Genomic DNA, 17,838 nt, shown 5'->3' with positions numbered 1-17,838 from the left:
GAATATTTAAAGTTTTTTTTTTTCGTATGAGAGGCCATGCGAATATTTAAAGTTTTTTTTTCGTATGAGAGGCCATGCGAATATTTAAAGTTTTTTTTTTCGTATGAGAGGCCATGCGAATATTTAAAGTTTTTTTTTTCGTATGAGAGGCCATGCGAATATTTAAAGTTTTTTTTTTTTTTGTATGAGAGGCCATGCAAATATTTAAAGTATTTTTTTCGTATGAGAGGCCATGCGAATATTTAAAGTTTTTTTTTTTCGTATGAGAGGCCATGCGAATATTTAAAGTTTTTTTTTTTCGTATGAGAGGCCATGCGAATATTTAAAGTTTTTTTTTCGTATGAGAGGCCATGCGAATATTTAAAGTTTTTTTTTTTCGTATGAGAGGCCATGCGAATATTTAAAGTTTTTTTTTTTCGTATGAGAGGCCATGCGAATATTTAAAGTTTTTTTTTCGTATGAGAGGCCATGCGAATATTTAAAGTTTTTTTTTTCGTATGAGAGGCCTTGCGAATATCTAAAGTTTTTTTTTTTCGTATGAGAGGCCATGCGAATATTTAAAGTTTTTTTTTCGTATGAGAGGCCATGCGAATATTTAAAGTTTTTTTTTTCGTATGAGAGGCCATGCGAATATTTAAAGTTTTTTTTTTCGTATGAGAGGCCATGCGAATATTTAAAGTTTTTTTTTTCGTATGAGAGGCCATGCGAATATTTAAAGTTTTTTTTTTCGTATGAGAGGCCATTCAAATGTTTAAAGTTTTTTTTTGTATTAGAGGCCATGCGAATATTTAAAGTTTTTTTTTTCGTATGAGAGGCCATGCGAATATTTAAAGTTTTTTTTTCGTATGAGAGGCCATGCGAATATTTAGAGTTTTTTTTTTCGTATGAGAGGCCATGCAAATGTTTAAAGTTTTTTTTTTGTATGAGAGGCCATGCGAATATTTAAAGTTTTTTTTTCGTATGAGAGGTCATGCGAATATTTAAAGTTTTTTTTCGTATGAGAGGCCATGCGAATATTTAAAGTTTTTTTTTCGTATGAGAGGCCATGCGAATATTTAAAGTTTTTTTTCGTATGAGAGGCCATGCGAATATTTAGAGTTTTTTTTTTCGTATGAGAGGCCATGCAAATGTTTAAAGTTTTTTTTTCGTATGAGAGGCCATGCGAATATTTAAAGTTTTTTTTTTTCGTATGAGAGGCCATGCGAATATTTAAAGTTTTTTTTTCGTATGAGAGGCCATGCGAATATTTAAAGTTTTTTTTTTTCGTATGAGAGACCATGAGAATATTTAAAGTTTTTTTTTTCGTATGAGAGGCCATGCGAATATTTAAAGTTTTTTTTTTTCGTATGAGAGGCCATGCGAATATTTAAAGCTTTTTTTTCGTATGAGAGGCCATGCGAATATTTAAAGTTTTTTTTTTTCATATGAGAGGCCATGCGAATATTTAAAGCTTTTTTTTTTCGTATGAGAGGCCATGCGAATATTTAAAGTTTTTTTTCGTATGAGAGGCCATGCGAATATTTAAAGCTTTTTTTTCGTATGAGAGGCCATGCGAATATTTAAAGTTTTTTTTTTCGTATGAGAGGCCATGCGAATATTTAAAGTTTTTTTTTTTCGTATGAGAGGCCATGCGAATATTTAAAGTTTTTTTTTTTCGTATGAGAGGCCATGCGAATATTTAAAGTTTTCTTTTTCGTATGAGAGGCCATGCGAATATTTAAAGTTTTCTTTTTCGTATAAGAGGCCATGCGAATATTTAAAGTTTTTTTTTCGTATGAGAGGCCATGCGAATATTTGAAGTTTTTTTTTCGTATGAGAGGCCATGCGAATATTTAAAGTTTTTTTTTTCGTATGAGAGGCCTTGCGAATATCTAAAGTTTTTTTTTTTCGTATGAGAGGCCATGCGAATATTTAAAGTTTTTTTTTCGTATGAGAGGCCATGCGAATATTTAAAGTTTTTTTTCGTATGAGAGGCCTTGCGAATATCTAAAGTTTTTTTTTTTCGTATGAGAGGCCATGCGAATATTTAAAGTTTTTTTTTCGTATGAGAGGCCATGCGAATATTTAAAGTTTTCTTTTTCGTATGAGAGGCCATGCGAATATTTAAAGTTTTCTTTTTCGTATGAGAGGCCATGCGAATATTCAAAGTTTTTTTTTCGTATGAGAGGCCATGCAAATGTTTAAAGTTTTTTTTTCGTATGAGAGGCCATGCGAATATTTAAAGTTTTTTTTTCGTATGAGAGGCCATGCGAATATTCAAAGTTTTTTTTTCGTATGAGAGGCCATGCGAATATTTAAAGTTTTTTTTTCGTATGAGAGGCCATGCGAATATTTAAAGTTTTTTTTTTCGTATGAGAGGCCATGCGAATATTTAAAGTCTTTTTTTTTCGTATGAGAGGCCATGCGAATATTTAAAGCTTTTTTTTCGTATGAGAGGCCATGCGAATATTTAAAGTTTTTTTTTTTTCGTATGAGAGGCCATGCGAATATTTAAAGTTTTTTTTTTTCGTATGAGAGGCCATGCGAATATTTAAAGTTTTTTTTTTCGTATGAGAGGCCATGCGAATATTTAAAGTTTTCTTTTTCGTATGAGAGGCCATGCGAATATTTAAAGTTTTCTTTTTCGTATAAGAGGCCATGCGAATATTTAAAGTTTTTTTTTCGTATGAGAGGCCATGCGAATATTTGAAGTTTTTTTTTCGTATGAGAGGCCATGCGAATATTTAAAGTTTTTTTTTTCGTATGAGAGGCCTTGCGAATATCTAAAGTTTTTTTTTTTCGTATGAGAGGCCATGCGAATATTTAAAGTTTTTTTTTCGTATGAGAGGCCATGCGAATATTTAAAGTTTTTTTTTTCGTATGAGAGGCCTTGCGAATATCTAAAGTTTTTTTTTTCGTATGAGAGGCCATGCGAATATTTAAAGTTTTTTTTTCGTATGAGAGGCCATGCGAATATTTAAAGTTTTCTTTTTCGTATGAGAGGCCATGCGAATATTCAAAGTTTTTTTTTCGTATGAGAGGCCATGCAAATGTTTAAAGTTTTTTTTTCGTATGAGAGGCCATGCGAATATTCAAAGTTTTTTTTCGTATGAGAGGCCATGCGAATATTTAAAGTTTTTTTTTCGTATGAGAGGCCATGCGAATATTTAAAGTTTATTTTTCGTATGAGAGGCCATGCGAATATTTAAAGTTTTTTTTTTTCGTATGAGAGGCCATGCGAATATTTAAAGTTTTTTTTTCGTATGAGAAGCCATGCGAATATTTAAAGTTTTTTTTTTCGTATGAGAGGCCATGCGAATATTTAAAGTTTTTTTTTCGTATGAGAGGCCATGCGAATATTTAAAGTTTTTTTTTCGTATGAGAGGCCATGCGAATATTTAAAGTAAATGCAGATCAAGGGTTTTATGTACTTCATCAGAAATAAAGTATGTATACCGTATGCTTGTGTATTTACGTTTTTCTTATTATTTGAATCGAATCATGTGCAGTTATTTAACATATCTCAAAATATTATGTGATAGTTTGAATGGATTTGTGTCAAAACTTGCTTTGTTAACGAAATTCTAACTTAGAAATTGTATAGAAATCGTATTTAGATTGTAGTTGAATAATACTTTATACAAGGTTTTAAAGCTTGGGCGTGAAAGTAATCGAGAAAATCATAATATATTTTTCTTAATGATCACACTCTTAATCTGTAATTTGCCGCCAAGTGTATACCTAGTATCGTATAATTTATGTTAAGCGGTCTACTATTCATAATAATATTTATGCTGGTAATTCCGCCGTGTTCCCGTTTTTTTTTTTTTTTTTTTTTTTTTTTTTTTTTTTTTTTTTTTTTTTTTTTTTTGTGTGTGATTTATATGCGTATAAGAACCTCAGTAACATATTTTCATAATACACTTTTCTTGCTTTTCTGATATTTGTATACTTTTCAGTCGTGTTCCTTTTTTTTTTTTTTTTTTTTTTTTTTTTTTTTTTTTTTTTTTTTTTTTTTGTGTGATTTATATGCGTATAAGAACCTCAGTAACATATTTTCATAATACACTTTTCTTGCTTTTCTGATATTTGTATACTTTTATTCCAATCCTGAATATAACTTAAATTTCCCTAATCCTTATATATCATGGCTTTTCTTTTAAATGACGCACTACAATATTTTTTTAATCTACATAAAATGCAAATGTCAAATTTTTATCCTCTGTATCGACATCTGTGGTATACAGTTTTAAATATATCTGATTATTTAATAGATGGAACCTGTTGGCATTGTTTCGTCTCACGTGACATCATAAAACTTTCCACAATGCTTGACACAAATCCTTCTCTCTTGAAGGGTTTCTTCTTCACAACTGCTAATTCAGTCTTTACTGTAGTCTTCTTTCATTTTAAGATATCAGCTTTTCTTCAGTGATATTTCAGATCCCGTCTTGAAGAAGTACTGACAGTGTTCAATGAAATTATACCCATTTAATTCAAGGATGAAATTTGAATTATATGGCGATATTGATGTACTAGGGCAGACTAAACTCTGAGAGTTTTGTTTTCAGTATATGTTTCCTTAAGGCCATGTTATACTTAAAGGTAACCATTGAAATTTGAGATAACATGTCTCTCAATATGAATATTTCTCTCTCTCTCTCTCTCTCTCTCTCTCTCTCTCTCTCTCTCTCTCTCTCTCTCTCTCTCTCTCTCTCTCTCTCTCCAGAAATTGATGCCTGTCTTGTTTATCAATGTTTTTAGGCTTAGAAATGTTTAATATGACAGTCATACAATGACGGTGCGATGGTGATGCTTCACATTTAATCGACTCTCCTCGTGCAAACTTTAAAAATAATTCTTCAGTTACTAGAAAGATTCATTGCTTTACACTTCATTCATATTTTTTAAAAAAAAATTGATTTCTTTCATCCACAAAGATACCCACCATCCAGACCCACTTTCATACTGCATCAATCCATTTCCTTACATATTCTAACGTCAATGACCTTCGATGTCAGGATTCCAGAAAAAAACTCAAATCAATCAATCAATCAATCTAACAGAGGCTTTACAACCATCATAACAAACTCTTAGTTACACTCGTCAATTATTTTTACACCAGACATCTTCAACTACCTCTACATTTATTGATTTCATCATTATTATTTTCTAGGTCAGTGTATGCCAAATATAACTGTGCATTTTGAGTTTCAAACTTTTCTAATAGTATACCTCTTTAGCTATGGTAAGCAGCTCTTCTTGGAGAAGGACACTCCAAAATCAAACCATTGTTCTCTAGTCTTGGGTAGTGCCATACCCTCTATACCATGGTCTTCCACTATTTAGGGTTAGAGTTCTCTTGCTCGAGGGTACACTCGGGCACGCTATTATGTCTTGTTTCTCTTCCTCTTGTTTTGTTAAAGTTTTATAGATTATATAGAAAATTTTTATTTGGGGACAAATCTAGTTGGATTGCCTGACTCCCTAAATTAACCGAATTTATATTATAAACAATCTAGGCTGCTTGATTAATTCAGACCTACTTTTATGTATGCTAGCTAGCATTTAATAAATGCTAGTTCTTAAATTAATAAAAGTTATTTAGGATGTGAATTTATGATTTTACTCTAAAAATCCAAGAGTACCGAAATTTAGACTAACCTACCACGTATAATTAACAATTTTAACCACCCAATATGCATATTTTTATCAAAACGCTATTATAGATGTGTCTATCACAAATAATAAACATATTTTAGCGTAAATCTGTATGTCACAAGTAATAATACTCAAAATTTTAGACTTCCCCGTCTAACACGTCAGCTGTTCAGAATAGCTGCGTGGATGATGTAAAATTTGTCAGTGCCTAGTTTACGTCTGAAACAAAAGAAAGGTGAACAAATTTATATTTTACGTATCCTAGTTTTATAAATTTTGATAGGTATGAAGTTATTTTTTAAATTATTTATTATCAGCATCTCTCTTGTCCTAATTGTGTTCATCTAATTCAAGAGCTATTTAGAATGTCAGTATAAAAAGATTCACTAAGTGGTGATGTATAGTATTTTATTTAAAATTAGCCAAAATAGCCATATTTCTTTCAACATCGCCATAGCATAATAGGGGAAAAAACAAGACTCAGTATTTTGTAACATTCAAAGGTTTTGTAGTATTAGAAAGTACACACTAAGGGTTGGTAACATTTTAATATTATTATTATTATTATTATTATTATTATTATTATTATTATTATTATTATTATTATTATTATTATTATTATTATTACTGTTTAGCTACAACCCCAGTTGGAAAAGTCAGATGCTATAAGCCCAGGGGCCACATCAGAGAGAGTTGTGAAGATTCTGTTACAGGGCTGGCATCTATAAAGTGGCAAGTATGATTACCATTAGCGCTATTAATTCAGATCTCTTCCAATCTCCTGCTTTTACCCCACTACCTTTCTTTCATAACCTACTGTCTTTCTTTTTTCTTGCATCTTACCTTTGGAGGGGCATATTTACCCCCTCTCGTGTGTTCATGCATGTAGCATATATACACATACACGTGTATATATATATATATATATATATATATATATATATATATATATATATATATATATATATATACATATACATATATATCCTACGTCTATTCACGCAAAGAGCCTCGGTTAAATTTCGCCAATTGTCTCTTGTCTTGATCTTTCAATTCAATCCTTCCCCAATCATCATCTACTTAATGCTTCATAGTCCTCAGCCACGTAGGCGTGGTCTTTCAGCTCTTCAAGTGCCTTGTGGAGCCCAGCTGAACGTTTGGTGAACTAAACTCTCTTGGGGAGTGCGAAGAGCATGGCCAAACCATCTCCATCTACCACTCGCCATGATCTCATCCGTATATGGCACTCGAATATTCTCTCTTATAGTTTCATTTGTAGGCTAATCCTGTCCTGCCATCTAACTCCCAATATTCTCCTGAGGACTTTGTTCTTAAATATACCAAATCTGTTGGAGATTGTTTCATTTTCATGCCATGACACACACACACACACACGCACACATATATATATATATATATATATATATATATATATATAACTGTACACATATATATATATATATATATATATATATACACACACACATATATATATATATATATATATATATATATATATATACATATATATATATACATATATATATATATATATATATATATATATATATATATATATATATATATATAATAACTTGATTTGTTGTTGTTGAAGGAGAGGATGTATTGGGGGGGGATATAAAGGTCACATTATGAGTAGGTGGGTTAGGAGTCACAATTACTACCGACCTTGACTTACTCTACAATCCCTGACCGGTTTGACGCGGTCTATTTAGTAATAAGTGTTGTGGGTAATGTTGAAATTAGAAATGCAATAGATATGAAAAGCGTTGCAAAGTCATATTCTAGATTCTAGAATAGCCTAAGCAAACGTCCCTGGACCTTATCCTATTACGTGCGTATGCACACGCAGGTGCATTTATGGGTCTTGAAACAAACTTACGCACGTAACATCACCATCGCCTTTCCCAAGCTATAGTACACATGATGAGTCTCATTTGTAGACTTTTATTTCTTCATATTATTTGGTAGTCCTTCAAATAATTCTGGAAATTAATAGATTTATACTAGAAGTAATTCAGAAATGAGTATATTATTACTTAATCAAACGTGTATTGTAATCATTATTTGATTTGACTGGCACATATTGCTGCTTGTCAAAGAACAGCTGTGTAGAGTAGCCATGTAGTGATTTATATCTTTTCGTCCATATCGCATTTCATAAACCTGTCTGCACGTTCATTTCATCCTAATATAGAGATACATTAGTTGTTTGATAATACCAGGTTGTCATTAGATACCATTTTTTGAAAGGAGTAGAAAATAGCATGGGTAATTCGTGTTATTTAAAATGGAAATGTAAAAAACAAATTTATAGGCATCTGTTGCCCCGAGGCGGTGTCTGTAGCCATACCCACGCTCATGGATCTCAACAAAAGATCTGCGTTTCATTTCTCGATGCTGTAACATTGCTCGAGAGATTGATTAACGTCATATCAGAAGGTATTTCCTTTATGAAAATGTAAACAACTTCAATTACTACCGTGTGAGTGTAATTGCAATACAGTTATTAGGTACATAGGAAGTGTAAGAAGACGTTACAAGATGTCGCTGCCGGTTGATATTCCTGGTGATTACCACTCCCTGTCAGTACCCAGGCCAGCATCCTCCCCATTCCCCAAATCCCTGCTCGCACATCGTCTGGGGAGGAGTGAGGACATCGCCTTAGCTTTCAAGACATTGGTTAGAGGTTTTTTGGCCTGGAGTGATGTCAGGATCACAGTCTGCTCTGTCTGTGTGAGGGACTTCTTACTGCTGACGACGGTTGGTTTCTTTGTGAGTTGTGTTTCAGTGTTGGGTCTAATTCATATTTTTGCGGGTTTTGCCGACAGTTCGTTCATTTTAATGCCTTTTAAGGGCGTTTACCCTTGGACTTCTACTTTCAGACAAAGGCGTTCTTAAGGTCTGCTTCTAGAAAGGTTCAAACAAGTACTGTTCATCTCTAATTGTATGGTTTTGCTGTTCATTCTTGATATGGGGGTTAGAATGACATTTTTTTTACTGAACTGTCACACAATGCCGCATTATATTGTCACATTTAATCTTTGTTTACTCAAGGGAACGTTTTTGAACTTTATACCAGAAATGAAATTGACATAAAGCATTTTGTATTCTCTCTCTCTCTCTCTCTCTCTCTCTCTCTCTCTCTCTCTCTCTCTCTCTCTCTCTCTCTCTCAGGTCACCCTTGAAGTACTTACGATATCCGTAGCATCCCCTTGTACTCGAGTAACAAGTCTAACGACCCATCTCCACGATGAGGAGTTATGATGGTGTTTAGATTACGATTTTTTAAATAATTTCTTATAATCAGCTGAGATTTTCCCTTAGTGGTTTGAAGCTAGGATTATGATTAGTATATATATATATATATATATATATATATATATATATATATATATATATATATATATATATATATATATATATATATAGATAGATAGATAGATAGATAGATATATACATATAGTGCATTATAAATAGGCAGGTGTAAAATATTTACATAGTGACGAAAAGTAGAGCTGTCACCCATCATTGTAAGCTTCGATTCTCTTTGTTATGGTATTGTTATTTTTTTTTTTTTTTTTTTAGGCTGGAAAGTCAGTAAGTCATTGTTAATAAGGATTATTATGTGGGTGATCCAGTAAAGACAGTAATTAGTGCTAAAAGATCGGTTGCCATAGCGACTTTAATTTCAGATTTAAAAGTGGTTGTCCCTACCATCGTTTTGCTTTTATTATTATAGTTTTAATTTTACTTATAATGTATCATTGATTGTTTTTTGTTTTAGTTTATAGTTCTTTATACGTGCAAGTTCTTAGCCGGTATGTGATATGTAAGCATACGAACTAACATACACTGGCTCATGTGTGTGAATGTCTGCTATAATATCCAAGTAAGGGATTGTTTATTAGTGTACGAATCCCATCTTTCTCCACCCATATGTTGCCGAGAAACGATTTTCGCTCTGCCTCGATCTCTGTGTTAGTGTGTTAGTCTCCTAGCGTTTGTTTGTTCTGTTACATCATCCCCTTCGTCACAGAAAAGGGCTCCATTTGCTCTTTAGTTTGCTCTGAGATGAAATCATAAGTTTTCTTAAAAGTTATATGAGTTGTTGGTCCTTTTGATATGAGAATGGTGATATATGAGTATATGTATAGATTATACCAATATATATATATATATATATATATATGTATATATGTATATGTATATGTATACATATAAATATATATATATGTATATATATAATATATATATATATATATATATATATATATGTATATATATATATATATATATATATTATATATATATATATATATATATATATATATATATATATATATATATTATATATATATATATATATATATATATATATATATATATATATATATATATATATAGTGTGTGTGTGTGTGTGTGTGTGTGTGTGTGTGTGTGTGTGTGATGGTCCACTACATATTCTTTTTTATTTCGATATGTTGATATACTTCCACATGGGAATGCATATTTTATACGTTTGAGCTATTTATATTTCTTATTATTGCATCATAGAATACCGTTTTGTGGGAGACATCATTTTGACCACACAGCAGTCATGGGTATCTATAGATTAAATTTTAAAATAAAATCCGATGTAATCGAGTCCACGTAATTTAAGAATGTAATTGCAATATCAGTTGTGCGCTTTAGTTTATGTAGTCCTCTTCACTACATACAGTTCTTATGTTCTTCTCTAAAGAACAGTGCATCATCATTAGCTTTTGTTTTAGAGCCTCTCAGTGTGAGAGATCTGTCACACTAACAATTACATTTTATATATTTATCTCTTGATAAGTACCACTGATCCTATATTTTTTTAAACAATCTTGAATTATTTACGTTCAGAACTTCTCTAATCTTGTTTGTTGGGATACTCAAAAATTAGATTTCTAGAAAATTCGAGGGCAGTCGTGGGTTGACCTGAGTTTCAAAAGAAAAGCATGGCTTACCAGTTCATTGCTTCTAGAAGGTAATTAACTATAATTCCAATATGGTTGGTTAAAAGTTGTTGTAAACCTCAAATGCTATGTAAGGTAGAGCAAGTGCAGTGTTTTCCCACAGCTGCACTTTGTTGGATTAATGTGGGTAATTCAAGTAAAAGTAAATTTTCAAGAAGCTTCATGCCGTTCTCATTGGGAATAAAGGTGAAAGGGTTTTAAAGAATTTAGACCGATTAAGAAAGTAACTAATAATGATCATCTTTTGAGATATCTTGTACTATTGTCAGTTTTTAGATACTGTATTACAAGGAAATAGCCAGTTTCTAATCATGAGTGGGATTTGCAACTGAAAGTACTGCAAAATACTGTACTTTGTCAGTGAAAAAAATTTCTCTTCCACAAAAGCCCACTTCAGACTGTGGCCTGGATGTTTGAAGAATTTTACCTTAATTTAGTTTCATATGGAAAGGTTTCTTCATTTGAAGGCTCCTGGAAATTTGATTGTCGACTATTTTTGTTAGGTGTTTGCTTGTTTGTTAGGCAGGTTGCGTAAAAGAGAATTCTGTTGTGAATAATTTATCGAAATAAGGAAATTGTCTGAAAAAAAGAAAAAAGATACAAAGTACGTAGATTGCTATATATAAAAGCAAAAATAATTTTAGTATCATACATGTTCAGCATTTTTGTAAGCAATAAACTCAAAGTATTGAATGCCAAAATCAGATATAGAATTTCGTTATTGTGATTATTTTAATTGTACCTAATATTATGTTACCAAATATCCTATAAAGTATATATACTAACAACTGCACATTGCTGCAGTGTATTTGTTTCCGCTCATTGTTAGATCCTGCATTTATCATTACTAATGGAAAGACGATGATGAAGTCCAGCCGATTCCTTCCATACAGTCTTGTTGCCTTAAGTTTAACTATCACCTAACTATTCGAAACTTTACTCATAAATCATTTAACTGCACCGCCTGGATCCAACTCCTTTGGGATCACCAGTATAATTTACTGGCGACCTTTCCTTTCTCACTGATGTTTGGTCATCTCCATAGCACTTCAGAGACTCGTTCGTCGTCTCCCTTGACGTATGCAAGGCATTTGATGGAGCCTGACGTAATTTTTTGTTAGGCAACGCTATGTGTTTTTGTTTCATTTCTTTTCTCTCTATAATCTTATTTCTAGGTCTTTTTTTTTATTCAATCGTTTGATATAGTATGTTTTGACAGCGTATATATAACATCTGTTCCCCTCCCTCCCCATCTCTAGTGGTGTTCATCTGGGTTCTGTTCTTTCACTTGCTCTTTTTCTTCCTTTTTTGTCAATGATGTTTTTTACAATCTATTTCCTCTCGTATACATATTTTTTTTTTGATGATTCAACACTTTTTTTTTTATTATTATTATTATTATTTCTTGCCTCTTAGCTCATCTACATGTGACACTCAATTTCGGATAGCACCATACCCTAGTGACATTTTATTGTATCCTATTTTCTCTTTAGTTTTGAGGAAATGTCTGTTGAGCCTTGTACATATATCAATACTTATCAATATTTTGAAAGCCCAAGTTACTTCTTAATTCCTGGAGTGATCACATTTTTTATTTCAAATCGCTATTAAATATTCAATTTGGGCATATTTTCCCATCTTTGGAATATGGCTGTCGGTTTTGCGTTCATTCTTCATGTCTCCCTTCCCGCCACAATCGAATCTAAGACAGTTTTATGTTAATGAAGTTTCATATCATTGATGTTTCTCGATTACCTATGGAGTCATCAGCAGCCATTGACTAGTGGTTCTTGGTCATAGGTTGGGTGGAAGATATTAAATTACCATCATAAAAAAATTTCACATCATTAACATGACAAACTCGTTGGAGTAATGAATCTAATACTAATAGATTAAAACAAATAAATCCAATTGTTTCTCGATGGCACTCCTCAAATCAAATCAAAAGAAGAACTGATGTAATTTTAGCTAGGTAACGTATAGGTCATACTAAATTGACGCTTGGATTTTTAATGTGTATACCTCATGAATTAGTTTCCAGTGCAGCGAGTGTGACACTTTTTTAACCATACAAAATAATTTTAGCAATTGTAAAGTTTTCAATAGAGAGAGAGAGAGAGAGAGAGAAGAGAGAGAGAAGAGAGAGAGAGAGTATTTATGTAATGGCAGGAAAAGTTTTATGGACATTTTATCAGACTCAGAGAAATTCCCTCTTTATATGATTTTGATTATATATATACACGCACACACATATTATATATATATTTAAAGAAACATTGGTTTTATAGACAAGATTTAGATTTCTACTCATCACATATTTTTACCTCATTATTCACCTTATATCCATTATATTTAGAATATATTTTATTTTATTCATTTATTTAACATCAGTACAAAATAATTTTATTCCGGATGTTAATTGGCCCAGCTATGTAAGAGTCGAGTTTGTAACAACAACAACAACAATAATAATAATAATAATAATGATAATAATAATAATAATATTAATGGGTGGGGCTTGAATTTCACGCTGACCACATACATATATAGTTGGAGGTCAGGATAATGTATGGAAAGTGCAATGGCCTGACTCTTGCCTCAGCACTCACCTTTAACCTTTAAACTCTTTTATTAATACCAAGCTGTGTAGTTATCTTATTTCTGCTGTTTGTATGGACTTAAAGGCTCTTTATATATCCATGTAATTCATCGAAAAGCGAAATGAGCTGCGTAAGCAAAGTGCAAAAAAAAAAAAAAAAAAAAAAAAGAATGGCTATTTCTAGTAATTAATTAGAAGGTAATATCATGGAATCCAGCTTTATAAAATAAAGTTTTAATAATGATTCAAATATTGGACATGGGATGTAAAAACTCGTTGCATTTATATACAAATGGATCGTGAAGCTTCAAGAAATTTTTATTCTTTAAACAGACCTTGGTGACACCCGGTTTTTTATCTTAGGAATTGTGCTCTCATATTGTCTGCCTGTTTCTGTGTGATATTAGTCTTTTCTTATCTGCTAACATACATATATATGTATATTTTTATGTATAAGTATTTTACTATTACAGTAAGCTTCCCCTTAATAATTATGTAACATCAATGAAACATTTGATAGTAACGAAATGGCAAAATATTTGGGATAATGAATCGGAAAATAATAAATTGAAAGACATGTAACCCACTTTGATTATCAGACCAGACAGGCAAAATAACTGAAGTAATTTTAGCAAGATTTTTATTGGTCATATGAGATTGACCAATGGGATTTTAATGTGCGCACCACATGACATAGTTACCAAGTGCAGTTAGTGTGATGCGATTTTAACAATAAATGTGTTCTATGCAAATACAGCCTTTTCGGAAAAGAAAGAAGTTTGTTATAGTTAGTAAACTGTCTTGACATTTTATCATATATAGTTTCTTTTTTATATATATTTAACGTTTTCAAGAAGCAAAACTTTCTGATAAAATTTTATTTTTTATTTTTAAAATTTTTTTTATCTGATTTGTTTTATCACCTAGATTAAATTATTCCTTCCATAATTCGTTTGGTTTAGGTCTGTAAGAGTCGAGTGAAATATTGGACTGGATGATTTCTCCCCTTTTAAAAGAAAAGGGGTTTCTATATATGAATATATATATATATATATATATATGTATGTATGTATGTATGTATGTATATGTATATATATATATATATATATACACATACACATACACACACGCACACATACATATATTATTATATATATATATATATATATATATATTTAGATGTATGTATGTATGTATGTATGTATGTATATATATATATATATATATACATACATACATACATCTAAATATATATATATATATATATATATATACAGTATATATATATATAAAAACTCAAATTAGTATATAGTTAACTATCTGAAGTTCTAGAAACACCTGGATATTTGACCAATCATTCGAGACGCACCTTCCTCGTAAATGTGAAATGAGCTCCGCCCACAAAGTACTTGGGGGTATTGTCGGAAAGAGAAGTACGGTTTTTTCTTTTTCTGATGTTTTGTTCTGCAAATGTTCGTATGTATGTTCCTAATCTAACTGTATATATATATATATATATATATATATATATATTGCAAAAATCTCATTCGATATATCGGTTCTCTAGATAGAGTCAAAGGCAAAATCGGTCAGGATCCTATAACTATTTTTATTTTATCATGTGGTTTATTGCATATATGTAAATTTGTGTGTATACATATATATATATATATATACAGTGTATACATATATATGTATATTTATATTTATGTATGCATGTATGTATATATATATATATATATATATAAATATACACCCATGTATGCGTACAATATATGTATATTTTAAATATTTACGTATAAATACATTATCTATATATATATATATATATATATATATATACAGAGAGAGAGAGAGAGAGAGAGAGAGAGACGTGCGCAAGCACACCACTTCTCTCCGTAGTTCTGAAAATAATTTAGGAAACTCAGGTTTGGGCAGCAATAAAAGCGCTGTTTTGGTTCGAAGTTAAGCCTTTTCCTGCTCGATTCAAATTCAAGTCAGCCAGAAGAGTTATTTCTGAAAGCACAGCTGGTAATCATCAGGGTTATACAAGAAGCCTTTCTTTATTAGGCAAACGCGCTTATCTCTTAGCAAGACTTCATCTGGGCAATATTAGATTTCTCTACTTTGTTAGCTGTCACCCTCATCAATTTAGTGACACATTTATCCCAATCTTATAATGACGTATAGCTAGTGGGGTAATCATTACACAAGCAGAATTAATCGGAAATTCCTTCATGATCATTAATTACTAAAAAAAGAAATGCATAAATTCCTTTTTAGAATGCTAATATTTGTGTGTTTAATCTAAACAGATATTTTTTTAATGAGCTCGCAAGTGTTTCATGATTTCATCACCAGTAACTTTTCTTCTTCAAGCAATGTCTCCGATAATTTAAATGTCATGTCATTATTTTTAATACTCTTTATAGATAAATTTGCACTTCGTTGAAATGAAATTCTAAACACTGTTTTTTTCGGAGATGGCAAATTTTCATTCATTTAAGATTCTAAAGGTTTAAATTCTCTCATCTAGATGTTGGGTGTTCTAGACAGGAACGTTTTCCAATTACATGGCAGTGAAGTGTGTTTATGCATGCAACGTATTATTCGTCTGTTTTGTTCCTTAATGTGTTGTCCTCTTGCTGTATACAGTTACTGTGAACACAGGACTTTTATAGCTTTGAAGGGTGATGGCTTCCATTGACGCCAAATTCTCTCTCTCTCTCTCTCTCTCTCTCTCTCTCTCTCTGGGAAGATGTAGTTACAAGAAAAAGGTTGATGGATGAAGACATTCGTACGGATGAACAAATAACCAGTGAGGAGGAATGTATGAATAAAAACCGCATACTCTCTCTCTCTCTCTCTCTCTCTCTCTCTCTCTCTCTCTATGGTTGTTTCGAAGTAAAGTTATTTTCTTTATTAAACACGGCTTTCGTGACTAATATATAGCACAAAACCTATCACCATTGATATAAGTTCTGGAAAATCCTCGTAGTATATATATATATATATATATATATATTTATATATATATATATATGTATATATATATGTATATATATATATATATATATATAAAGGTGGTGAAAATATTTTATGCAAAACCTCCCTATTTGTTGTTTGTTTTATTCCTTTATTTCCAGAATCAACTGCATCCGTTAGTCTTGTCACGTACACAATGAGATTGACACTTCAATCTCAGTATCACTTACTACCAAAGAATAAAGAGAATATGCCGAAACTGAATCGAGGGGTGGGGGTGGGGGTCTCCAAATGACCCTCTTCTTAATTGCCTACATATGGCACTTTAGAGCCCTTGATAAGCCCTCTTTGGGTGCCTGGTACATATTAGTTTCGGCCCATCCGTCCCATGCAGCCTCCCTCCCTCCTTTCAACTCAAACTTAAAGGGCGTGCGTGCTGACCCTTGTTAGTTAATTGTGTTTGAATTAAAGAAGAGAGAGGCAGAGATAGCTAAATCTGTACAGTTCGTCTACATGCACAAGTTCTTAGTTGCGTCCTTTCAGTGGACGCTCCCCTGGTTTCTACCTCCTGAACGTGCCACCTCGGCATTTATAACCCAACGGAAGTGTCTTGAAGTCCCCCAGGGTTGTTTTTGCTGTGGGTCGCAAGCAGTGAGTGTCACGGTTCCTAGGAGAGGTCGTAATTTCGTAAAGAAAAAACAGTTTGGTTTATTTCCTTCAGATGGTGATGGAAGGCGGCTGCTTCGACTTGGTCCTTGAGTTGGGACAAACGAGACGACGGGGAATACGCTGTTGAGAAGGTATTGTAGAACAAAGCATAAATAGGAGACGAAGGAAATTTTGATATGATAAAAGGTATAGTAGAGGATTCAATTGTAATTGAAATGGTAGTTGATGGCGATAGGAGGATGGCGCAGGGAAAGGTAATTTAATCGAAGGATGAACGAAATGTTTGGGAAAATGTAAATCATGAGCGAACTGGAGAGACCTGAAATGGTGAAGCACGGCAGAGGTAACAAAGGATTATGACAAAGGGAACATTTTCATGATAAGAGGAAGAAACTTAGAGGATATAATAAAAGCAGAAATTTGTTAGGAGACGAAGGTACTTTTTGATGATGATGGAGGAAGATCTAGACAACATGGAATGAAGTTTAAGAAATGGAAGAAAAAATGAAAAAGCAAGAATGAATACTGAAGAATCGGAAATTAGCAACGAGCGTTTAAAGGAAAAATAGAAATAATTTGAAAATTAGATTAGATTAGTAAGTGCATATTAAGAGAGTAACACGAGAGGGGGAAAAGGAGGAAGAGTAATGGAAAATGGAGAAACGAAGAAAACGTGGACGAAAGAGAAGAGATGACGAAGGAGAGGCAGAGGAGAACTTGATGTATTCAGAACATATGACCATTTATGGCTACTCTATAACTTTAGTTCAGCCGCAGACTTGTGTGTGTGTATTTTGGCGTCCCAGAAATCGCACGCTCGTACTCGCTCTTGTTTCATACACGCAGCCGTGTGGTGTCTACGTCTGTATGTTAGTTTGTGAGGTAATCCGAGTGTTGTTAATAAAGAAATTGATAATTCAC

At 32.2% G+C, this 17,838-nt stretch overlaps 1 protein-coding gene across 4 annotated transcripts in view; it reads left to right on the top strand.

Moving 5' to 3' along the window:
- The window catches only part of LOC137632468 (NADPH oxidase 4-like), a 141,272-nt gene that overhangs the window by 28,366 nt on the left and 95,068 nt on the right, over nt 1-17,838 (top strand). Inside the window, exon 1 of one of the 4 annotated variants that reach the window (XM_068364408.1) lies at nt 8,271-8,424. The exons of 2 other annotated variants lie outside the window; for them this stretch is intronic. The gene's annotated coding sequence lies outside the window, so the exon portion shown is untranslated. Of the gene's footprint in view, nt 1-8,270; nt 8,425-17,024; nt 17,049-17,838 lie in introns of those variants that run through there. One more of the 4 variants, XM_068364411.1, reaches the window with a different exon arrangement.

Source organism: Palaemon carinicauda, chromosome 41 (assembly GCF_036898095.1).
Source record: "Palaemon carinicauda isolate YSFRI2023 chromosome 41, ASM3689809v2, whole genome shotgun sequence".
Taxonomy (NCBI): Eukaryota; Metazoa; Arthropoda; class Malacostraca; order Decapoda; family Palaemonidae; genus Palaemon; species Palaemon carinicauda.
Note: the sequence above shows the minus strand (reverse complement) of the source record. Positions and strands in the feature narration are given on the sequence as shown.